The sequence below is a fragment of the Adiantum capillus-veneris genome, chromosome 8 (genome assembly GCF_014529385.1).
Source record: "Adiantum capillus-veneris isolate H3 chromosome 8, ASM1452938v2, whole genome shotgun sequence".
Taxonomy (NCBI): Eukaryota; Viridiplantae; Streptophyta; class Polypodiopsida; order Polypodiales; family Pteridaceae; genus Adiantum; species Adiantum capillus-veneris.
The window spans coordinates 129,506,976-129,519,247 of record NC_140938.1 but is presented as its reverse complement, the minus strand read 5'-3'; positions in this window follow the sequence as shown (position 1 = coordinate 129,519,247).

Sequence of the window (12,272 nt, the reverse complement as noted above, 5' to 3'; positions counted from 1 at the left end):
CATGCTTCAACCAAAGGGGTATGAAGTAAAAGGTAAGGAGAAAATGGTTTGCAGATTAAAGAAGAGCTTGTATGGTTTAAAGCAAGCTTCAAGACAATGGTACTTGAAGTTTGATCGATTGATGTTGGATCGTGGATTCACAAGATGCAACTCGGATCACTGCGTCTACACGGAGAATTTGGGAGATGGGAAATTCATCATCCTAATGTTGTATGTTGATGACATGTTGATTGCAAGTGCTAACATGCAGGACATCAAAGACCTAAAAGAGGAGCTGTCCAAATCTTTTTCAATGAAAGATTTAGGTGTTGCAAAGAGGATACTTGGTATGAAAATATCAAGGGACAGGACGAAGAAGACAATAAAGCTATCTCAAGAAGATTACATCAAGAAGGTACTAGAAAGATTTGCAGTGCAAAATGCAAAACCAGTTTCTACACCTTTGGCTGGTCATTTTAAACTAATGAAGGATATGTGTCGAACGACACAAGAGGAGATAGCCTATATGTCTAAAGTTCCATATGCTGCAGCGGTAGGTTCTCTAATGTATGTTATGGTCTGGACAAGGCCATACATTGCACATGCAGTGGGAGTTGTGAGTAGGTTCGTGGACAACCCAGGTAAAGAGCATTGGCAAGTTGTGAAGTGGATACTTAGGTATCTAAAAGCGACAACAACAAATGCTTTGTATTTTGGAGGAACTGATATTTTTCTAGAAGGGTATGCTGATGCAGATATGGCAGGTGACAAAGATACTCGAAGGAGCACTACTGGCTATGTGTTCACGGTTGGAGGCACAGCAGTAAACTGGGCTTCAAATCTGCAGAAAGTGGTTTCACTTTCTACCACGGAAGCAGAGTATGTAGCAATGACGGAGGCAAGCAAAGAAATTCTGTGGCTTCATAGATTCTTAGAAGAGCTTGGATTCAAACAAGACAATTGTGTCTTGTACAGTGATAGCCAAAGCGCTATCCATCTTGCGAAGAACTCAGCCTTTCATCCAAGGACAAAGCACATTGAGGTGAGATATCACTTCATACGCACTCTTTTGAAAGAGGGACAACTAAAGCTAGGAAAGGTGCATACAAGTGAAAATCCTGCAGACATGTTTACAAAGGTGGTCAACAAGGAGAAGTTGAGCTTTTGCTCATCTTCAATCGGCATTCAAGGATAAGAAGCCAGAATGGAAAGCAGTCACAGGTTTGGTTTGGAGATCAGTCTGCAAGTGGGATTTACCCTCGTAATTTTTTGTGGTAAAAGCGCACATTTGTAAGCCCCCCATTATGAGGAGAAGCCATCGTGCGTGAAGGAAAATCATTCACCGGAAACCAAAATTTTCATGGAAAAGAATCACGGGCAACTTTAAAGGCCTCGGGGCCGGAGGCCCCCGAGACTTTTTTTTTTGCCGGAATATTCTTTTCCGCCGGAATATTATGGCCGGACGGCGGCCGGAAAGTGGTCGGAAAACAACCGGTCGGTTGGCCGGTGGCCGGTAGTCAATGGCCGATGGCCGGTGGTCGAAAGTCAATGGCCGGTGGCCGGTGGTCGGAAGTCAATGGCCGGTGGCCGGTGGCCGAATTCAATGGCCGGTGGCTGAATTCAAAAGCGGACTTGTCTTCTCAAGGGCGGCCACACATGGGCGGATTGGAGGGTCGGATTTGGACTTATTCGCACAAGGGCGGCTACACATGGCTGTCTCTCATAAGAGAGGGCAGCCCTTTTGGCCTATAAAAGGAGGCCATTTCTACACACATTTCATAGTGTGAAGTTGATGCAACAAGGTGAGTGTGAGGTGGTGAGAGTGAAGCAAGGCAGGAGCTCTATTAAAGGTATAATCCCTTTGTAAACTACTTCTTGTTTTGAAGTACTAAATCCATTGAGTGGCTGCTTTCCCGTGGACGTAGCCCACATTGGGTGAACCACGTATATCGTGTGTACTCTCTCTCTCTCTCTCTCTCTCTCTCTCTCTCTCTCTCTCTCTCTCTCTCTCTCTCTCTAATCTCGTGTATATAAATCTGTCTCTCTCCATTAAGTAATCTACTCAATTATCTATTTAGCTACGTCTTATTTCCTAACAGCAAGGGCCAAAAAGTTCAGAAACATCACCAAGGACCTAGAGAAATGGACAGAGTGAAGACAAAGTGCAACTCAACCTGAGGACCAAGTGCTAATCAAGCCAAAGACTAATATTTCACGAGTAATTGCAATGGCTAGGAAGGAGGGAATGTTTGCAGATGAACCAGATGGGCATCCTCCTAGTCGGGCACCTCTTCATAAAGCCACCAATTTTGTAATCCCATATTATTTCTCCAAGAAAGCATTGTAAATGTGAGGAACTCTAATTTTAGCCGAGTGAGCTTTGAGCCAACTTCCGTAAAAATCTCAGTTGCAAAGTCTAATTTTGAGACTGAGCCTTGTAAGCTGGCCACTGGCCAAAAGAAGCCCTAGGTATAAAGCCTAATTTTATAAGTCTGAAGGCATCATTTATCATTATCAAAGGTTTCAGGAGAGTCTGAAGCGCACAACTGAGAGCGTTTACTCTCATGCGACTTGTAATCCATTTTTTCTTGAGCTCTAGTAATCTGAATTCATTTCTAATGATTACTTTGTGTTCCTTGTCTTGTGCTCTTTAATTTAGGTGTAACCATTCTCAATTTTGTTGTGGTTTGCAAAGACCTATTCACGAGCTAAATCTGTTGTTTTGAGTGCGTTAATGATCATTTTGTGACGTTTCAACCATGGGAGAGTGTTCCTATACAATGGGGCAACCATTCTAGACTGTACTATTGCACTTTTCAGGACCTTGATCATGATGGATCATGATTTTGGTACCTTGTAAGATTGCAACCAAACTTGGTAGGATAGTGCCCCTAGGTGTTTTAATCATATCTTAGACTTCCTCCTAAAGTTTCATTGCATTTTGACTTTGTTTGAGTGTCGAAATGGTGTGACAACCGGGACCAATGAGACTGGACATAGGTAGGATGCTTGAATAGAGAGTGATAGATTTGCTAGTGCTAAAGATAGCTTCGTTCCGTAGGTTCACTTTAGGTTGACACCCTCAAAGAGTCTCCGTGCCCTGTCCGATTCGCTACCTAAGTATTGAAATTATATTAGCGCCACATAGCTATGCTACAGGCGTTTGATCACAATGATTCGCTAACATAGTCTCACAAGCTAGAACATTTATGCATAGCCTAGGGTCTAAGCATTGGCAGGCTATCAAGAGGATTTTTTGCTACTTGAGTGGCACTTTACATCTTGGCTCATTTTATCCCAAGACTCTTTCAATGGAATTGTAAGTCCTTTGTTGGTTAGCACACCAAGCATTTTGTGCTACCATATAGTGAAATGTGTGCCATCAAACTTCTTAATATAGTTTTCTTCTTTCTCAGAAGATCAAGCCATACTAACAAGAGCTAACTACAAGAGGGATCAAAATCTGACTAGAAACTCAACAAAATCATTATAAAGTCAATGCGAAAGAGTGTTATAGTAGGTAAACTAGAGGACCCATGGGAAAAATCTAGCAGAGTCTTCTTTGTAGTATAGAGATCAATGTCTCAAGAAAAACCGAGAAAAAAACAATGCATAAACCAACAAAAGTGCTGACTTAGCGTAAATTGGCGTATACCGCTCATATAAACTATCAAAAGACTACTAACTTGACATCACAACTATATTCATCTATACATGTCCTATGGCAAGGCCTTCAATGGGGACCTCTAGCACCCTAATCCACCTCACACTGTGTAACCCGGCCCTCAATGATTGGTTTCAAAAAACCCTCATCCAATGACCTCACAAAAAGTTACACAGAAATCACTAGCCACAAACTCAAAAAGGGCTCTTCCAAACCGAATCTCAAAAACGATTGGCTCCACAATGAGGTACAATGGCAGTATCTACAATACAATGTACATCCAAAAATGTAAAACTGTCACTACAAGATTGTAGGACACACACTCAAAGAGGCACCAATAAGTATGCAAGAAAAATCAAATAACCAACTCCCTATGGAAACTCTCAGGTACTAGTCAGGAATAATTTATATGCATCCAAACTCCCACTAGAACTGTAATGGCTATCATTGTCAAAGATGTTCACAAATGTGTTGTGTCAAGAGAACCTGTGACTATCTATATGCATGTAAAAACTAAATTTGAGAGTTGTCTCTAAGAAGCCATCTACGGCTATGTATGAACAATTAGAGAGAGTTAGCCTCTAATACCACAAAGAACATCATGGCCAAACACACACATGCAAATCCAAATGTGCTCTCAAAAATGCATAGAACTACTAATAACAACAATTTCTAACTTGCCTCCCTCTACCAACAAATTGTCTCTTAGTCTTTCTCTCTACGATGCTAGAGAGCATGTGGAAATCTATAGTCAATGTCATCAAAGTCGATGCCAATGGCGATGCCGGGTGTCACTCGATGCTAGAGGAGAAGTTAATGCTAAACTAGGAAAACGGGTTGTCAACACCAAGAAAATTGGGTGTCAATGCCGACTTCCACCACTAGATGAAAGTGTCTCACTTGCTCAAAGATATCGGAGACAACAGAGCCAACAAAAATGTGTGTGTGTGTGTGTGTGTGTGTGTGTGTGTGTGTGTGTGTGTTTTTTGTGTGTGTGTGTGTAGTTGTTTAACCATAAATAATAAGACATAATTATACTTTTTACATTCAAAAGACAGTTGGCTTTATAAAAAAGGAAATGATAAGTACAAAAACAACTCAGTCTTAGAATTATTTTTGTACAATCTTTGTAAGAATGAGGCCCCATTCCAGTATACAAATAACAGAAGAACTTCTCAAGCAGTAGGTCAATGTGTAATCCGGTGTAGGGACAGCTTGCCAAAGCCAAAAAAACTTTCCAAGATAAGTTAGAGTCCTTACCTGCATCCATCCAAACAAGACAACAAATATGTTAGCCTTCAATGTGTTTTACAGGTATCAATGGACTATACCAGTTGTTATCCATGTCCATCTGACAAACTTTTTTTAACCTTACAAGCTAAGTCCATAGTATTTATGTAGACAATTGTTTTTTTTTTTCTCTCTCTCTCTCTTTTTCAAAAAGGAACCCAAAGTTTTTAAGCAAGAAAATTTATATCATTCCGATTAGAAGGCCATCACCCCTTCTAATCCAAGTGTCTGAATCCCCCCATTTATTATCTCAGTTTATCTTCCTAGATCAATGAAAGCATCATCATATTAAGTTTATGAAAGAAGTTTTTTTTTAAAATTCCTTTTATAGTTTCAATCAGGCCTTAAGCTAGTTAATGTTTGTTTTAAGTCGGGTATAGTTTACGCCCATCATGGTACATGGAATCCAAATCCACTAGTTTGTATGTTACTTACCTTACACATCATTTTGGCCAACCAGGTGGCAAGGAGCCCTTGCTGAATCAAGCTAGACCACGAGTCTAACCATGAATTTTAAAGGAAATATGTTTTTAAGTTTCCAATTCCTCATGTGAATGAAAAAAGATCCTTGTAATACTTTAACATGACGACTTAGTAATATATCCAGTAACTGTAAGTAGTCGGGCCAGAAAAAAACATCTAACACCCGTATGCAGCTGGGCCAAGCCCTGTTTCACCATAAATAAAAAATGGCTTCTGCCTATGTAAATAACGATTTGCAGCATTTCAACCAAAATCTAGGAACGGAACCAGTAACGTCATGGAATGCAGTCAAGGCAACCTCCCTTACCAATCAAAACAATGTCCAATATTAGTGCGCAACAGTTCAGCCCCTTTATATTCACATAACCAACCTAAGCAATGGTAGGCAGTATACCAAATCAATTACCAAGCAACAAAGGGAGCAACATCTTCCAGTGTGCATGCAGATAATGCAATGTATTACCCTTAACCCGACCATAAAGAGATGACCAGATACAACAATAGCGTACCTCCGGGCCCAACTATCCTTAAAAACATTCAATAACAGTGTGCAGTTGGTGGGAAAATACCACCCTTTTCAAGATCCCAGTAATAAGTTTTGTCCTACCCGTTAGCCGTGCTAAGCGACAGCAAAAAAACGAGTGATCAATTTAACGAACAGTAGCCAGTAGGAGAGTTTTTTACAAAAAAAAACCCGGAGTCAAAGCGGCAGCAGCTAGTAAGCCATACCCCAAACCACCTATACAAAAACCTTAAAAAAAACTTTAGAACAGAAATTACATCGAATCGATAGCAACCAGAATCCCAGTAGTGGGATTAAAGCTTTGCAAAAAACACCAACGTACCTTTAAATAAGTTATATTATACTGTGTGAAAACCACTCAAGGTGCCATGCCATTAAAGCAACGCGGTAATATTGCCCTAAAAACGTAGGTGCGTAATGAAAAACTTATGAGTAAAAGTAGCCGACCTGTGTTACTTGTGTTGTGAGCTCCATACTTCGGTGCAGTAGAGAAACAGACACGCAATCCTATTTTATGCAATCAAAAAGGAGCACAAACAAAGCTAAGTGAGAGGCAGAGTTGCGCCCTCACCTTTTAAATAGAGGAGGGAGGAAGGTCGTCATTACTGCATAGTGCGCAGATCGTCATGAGTGGAGAGATCCCCAGCTGAGACAGTGAGGCCGCCTACAAAGTGTAATGAAGAAACTACCCTAATGCCTTCACGGTCGCGTTAACCCGAGGTAGTACCACAATGTATCACTTATGCTTTAAAAGGGCCATGTCCCATGGTGGGTACCATAGGAGGCAAGTTTTAGTAGAATCCAAGGTGCCAAACATGCTAGGGATTCATTAATAGGTAGGTAATACGATGTGTGTGTGTGTGTGTGTGTGTGTGTGTGTGTGTGTGTGTGTGTGTGTGTGTGTGTGTGTGTGTGTGTGTGTGTGTGTGTGTGTGTGTGAGAGAGAGAGAGAGAGAGAGAGGATATTGATGTCTTGCACATTGTCACAAAAAATAAGATCAAAATTAGGTCAAATGGACACCTCTATTGCATTCAAAATGTGACAAACCCCTTAAACAACTCTTGGGTTGCGCACATCTGGTCCATATGAGGAAATGATGGCCAAAAATGCATTTTTTGGGCCAGGAAGATCTACTTCTATGGTGCTGCTTGCTCGAAAATCTACCTGTTAGAACGAGCTCTCCTTAGTGCGCGTCACATCAATTCTTCTCATTGTGTCATATGTTGAGCCCGTGATGAGAGTGTCAGACGCTTGCTTTGGGATTGTCGTTTCACCAGGGCCTTCCTTGACCACATAGCAACATGAATGCACCTCCGCTTTCCCTGGCAATTTTCCACAAACGGTTCTGGGCTTTTGGCATTCTCCCATCTTTCCTTCAATGGCAATTCGGATGCCAATGCCAATGCCAACTCCAAACTTCTTCCAAATTACCTTACTAAATCAAGGAGGAACCTTACGAGCTTTGATTTCTCATATTAGAAAGCTTTGGTGAATACAAGGCCTTGCCTTGATTACCATCAAGCTTGTTGATCAAATTTGAAGCGCTTCTTCACTGTTGCTGAACTTACTTAATGGCAATTACCTTGCTTGAGAGTCTTTTTCTTGGTGGCAATTTCCTTTTCCAAGTCCAAAATTGCCTTGCCAAAAAACATGCAAAGCTTGAGGTCCGTTTAAGATTCTTACTACCTTGTTGGAATGTAACTATATTTACTAGTTATCAGGATGTCTCCGGCATGTATGAAGCTTGAGTGCCTTAGTCTTACTTTTGAACCATGTTGTGTTATGGGAATGGTCCCTTTGCCACCCCAAAAGCCAAAAACTTTAGAAATTATGACCTTATGGTGCAAAAACAAGCTCCAAGTTCCGCTTGCTCAACTTCGGTTGTAGACACACTGCGAATCGAACTCATGTCCATGGCCATCGATTTGTGTCTCTCTGCCAAACTACCCCGAATATTTTGTCATGAACTCCCAAAATGCCCTTCAAAATTGTCAAAATTACCCAAATATGAGATTAAATATCTCCAAAGATCAAAAAAATTGTAGCTTTCCATAAGAAGATTGATTGTCTATCAATACAAGATGCTAAAATTAGAATTTGAGTTGGTTATGTAGACTTTGGAGATGAATTGCTTGATTAATTTTACACATAATTACCTTTTTTGCAATTACATGCTAAGCACTCAAAAATTGAATAAAGATTAGAAAATTTTGAACAATCCAACCAAAATAGATAAAGGGTATTTTGGGAATTTTTTGAATTTTAGGGGTTTAGGGTGTTTACCAAACACGGCTGGTGCTCCAATGTTGCTCGATACACATTAAAAATAACTCCCCCTCGCGTGGACCTGTCGCCCTAGATGGTGTCTGCCTTGCATCTCCCTTCGTGTTCATTAGGCCTGGTGTGTTCGCCTTGCTCCCTCATCCCCTCCCCATCTTGTGCGGCACGGCTCATTGCTTTGCCGTGCATCGTAGCTCCCTCCCAACCCTTTCGCTCATCTTTTCATGCGCTCCCCCCCCCCCCCCCCCCCCCCAATTTGCTTCATCTTTTAATTTCCTTTCCCTTTCCCTATGAGCATCTTCGCTTATTCTCGTTAATACTAGTGGAAAAACGTTGGCACCACCTACTGACACATCGTACATGGAGACCCTCCTTAAATTAATAAAAACTAGTTTGGCCGGCAGTCTTCGCTCTCTCTCTCTCTCTCTCTCTCTCTCTCTCTCTCTCTCTCTCTCTCTCTCTCTCTCTCTCTCTCTCTCTCTCTCTCTCTCTCTCTCTCTCTCTCTCTCTTATTGTCGCGCGCTGTGTTGCGGGGAGTTGCATGGCACACAAGCCGTATCAAGGAGCGCTTGCCACGTGTCCGGGGGGGAGGCAGAATCCCTCCCCCTATTATATATGTATAGATGTACCTCATTGAAGACGGTGATTGAAAATTGTAGTCCAACACCCAAATTAATCTTGAGGTATCGAAGTCAAATGCACTCAACCATAGCTAAATGAAAGCTTCTCTATACTCAGTTACACAACTAAGCGGCCAAAGTAGGCTTCTTCTTGCTCAATCATGATATGTACAAGTTACCAAGCACGAAGCAAAAACCACATGGATGCATGTGGCATAGTAATTAGCCAAATTTGACTCAAAGAAAGTAATTGGCAACGATGATCCCCTTTGGCATGAATTATCGCAACATATGTGGTTCCACTCAAGCTGCATAAGATCATGTTATTGGCTTCCCCATGCTTAGAGATTGGATAGACTACAAGTTGATTATCGGATACTAAAATCCATACATAACGACGACAAGCAAGAGCTTGCCAACATTGAAGAATGTCATTGAAGAATTCTCAACATCATAAAGATAGCTTCAAACTTGTCTCCATAGAGATAGCTTGCAATCTTCAAGACCAATTCTATATCACAATATTTCAATATATATTGTGTGCCACATCCCAAAACCTCTACTACGTTGCTTAAAGTGTATGCCCAAATAATGATGCAAGGTTTCCATCTTTGACATCTCAAAAGAAGCATTCAAATCAGCCTTAGCATGAGCTAAATATGTGCCATTTGGTCTAGTAAGTTGCATGGCATCCACATAATGAACAATGATCAAAGGTATATCATTTGTACAAAGGTGCTCCTAGTTAGACTATTTTGACAACCACATGTAATCAAATAAGCATGTAGCTTCTCAACGATATTTCTCTAAAGCATATCAACTCTTTTTCAATTTAGATGCTTTGTTTTCTTGTTTTTTTGAAACAAAATCATGCCATTGCATTATGTTCAATTGCTCATGCAAATCACCCTTCAAAAATGCAATCTTTATGTATAACTAATGGATATTCCAACCATTAGGTCTCCCCAATCTTAGAAAAATAAATATTCTCTCAAAACATATTAAGTGCATAAGTGAAGGGTGAGTTTACGAAATGAAAAGACAGATGAAAATGAAAAGTCAACAGACATATGAAGATGGAAAGTCAAAAGACGCATGAAGATAGAAAGTCAAAAGATTTTTGTGTCCATATAAATAGGTGTTTCTCTCTTTTTTTTTCCTTTAGCGTTTTCTTCTCTTCAAAGTGTCCTCTCTCTCTCTCTCTCTCTCTCTCTCTCTCTCTCTCTCTCTCTCGTGCGCGCAATGTTGCATCCGTCTTTTATAGCTAACACTACAGATCTACGTGCTTCGTCATTGCCCGTGGCTATGGGCTATAGACTAGTGCATCACTCTTATTGTTGTTGAGGGAATCTTTGAATTAGGAATACCTTTAATTTTTTTGAAGCCATTAGTAATACCTTTTAATGGATATTCCAACCATTATAAGATGCTATTGTAGGAAGGCTACAAAAAGTCTCATAAAACCACTCGACCAAAAGTCTCATCAGCATAATTCCTTTTTCTTACACTTTTTTCGCAAGGCCACCCTTTTTTCGCAAGTCCACCCTTATAGCAATCAATTCTACCATTTGGCCTTACGTTTCAACTTGAAAACCCACTTGGTACCAATGGCATTTTATGAAAAGAGGCAAATCATAGAAATGCCAAGGGGAAATTCTTCACCATCTTTACTGATCAAGAAATGCTTTAATTATAGATGATACAACTTTTAGCCCTTGCTTAGATTTTTGGCCAACAAAAATACATCATAGCCTTATCATCCAATTTTTTTTTATTGTTGCTTAGGCCACAAACAGTCAACGACACACATGACTAATAGAAGGCTTCTTGTTGGCATGCTAAGCTTCATACAAAGTGATAAAGTATAAGGCCAAAGAAAGTTTTTTTATAACGATGGCCTTGTTAGATTGTTGCAAATATGGCAAGGGTACGTTGAAATTCATGTAAATATGAAAAGGGTTTTGAGAAATACACCAATCTAGCACGTCAATCCCTATTGGATTGATGTACCTTTAAAAAATTAGAATGAAAAATTTAGCTAGCTACTCAAACACATTGGCCATGTTGGCAGTATTTGACAAGCCTTATCCAACGGTCCAAAATCGCTCCGATAGATCAATGGTTTGCGAAGTCCTTATGTAGTCCAAAGATTGTCATCATTACCTTGCCATGTGGCACTAATTGACAAACCTTGTCCAATGGTCCAAAATTGTCCCTAGACTTCAATGGTTTATTGAGGCCTTATGTAGGCCAAAAACAATTCTTGAAAACCACGTGCAGTCTAATATAGGCAATCCAAAACAAGACAAATGGTACATCAAATGTTATGTTTTGAGGGTCCTTTTAATTATTTAAACAAAAAACAAAAACAGAATCCAATGCCTTGCATGCAAAGATAGGTCCACTAAGTGTTTAAAACAATTTGTATGCAAATATATTTTATCTCACTTCTTTTCTAAAGAATTTCAGAAAGCCAAAAATTCCCTTGGTAGTATCCTTTTTTGAGTTAGATGTAGAAAGTGTAGGGTATTAGCATTTTCAAAAACTCAAAAACAAAGAAAAAATCCAAATAGATCAAACATTGAGATGCCATCACAAGCGAAGCAATAGTGAAACTCAAGAGGAAACACATAGAGTCATTATGAAAGTCAAACAAGCAGGTGAAGAGCAGATGACCACTGGTCAATTCAAGAGTCATTTATAACGATTTATACTTTAAAAAATGTCTTGTTTGCAACTACATTAATATCAAGGTTGTGGATACTCAATTTTGTTAGCATAGGATCAACTTAAAGAAAGATGTTATCCTTGTCAAGGATGCACCCTAACAAGAAAAAGAGAAATTGACAAGCTATGGAGAATAAGATTCATCTATCCAAATAGTAGTGTAATAGAACTGTCTTTGACATGGTCGTCCTAAAAAAGAACATGAAATCTAGGGACTGTATAGATCATAGAAAGTTTGATGTAGCCACACCCAAAGATTTGTTTGCTTTGTTGTTTTACACTATTGGATGTGAGATATGTAACTTCTTTCATGATTACAATAGATACTAGATTCTAAGCTTTCAAAACAAAATGACAGCTTTAACAACATAAAGCCTTGAGTGTAGTGGACATCTACTATGGAAATTCAACTTTTGGCGGCAATCAAAAGACCACAAGGCTCACCCTAAGCCATACCCTCCAGCAAATTTTACGATGCATCACACACACACACACACACACACACACACAAAAACAAACAATCATTGTATTTCTATATGATTGTTTACATTGCCAAATATGATGACATCACCTATAGGTAGGCACAAGTGGGAACAAGCCTCTAGTGGAATGGAAAGGGAAAAGTCCAAAGTAGTTGTCTAGATAATCATTATATAGGAATCATTTACCAGCTTAGGGGAGCCCAAGCTTCCCAACAACCCATAA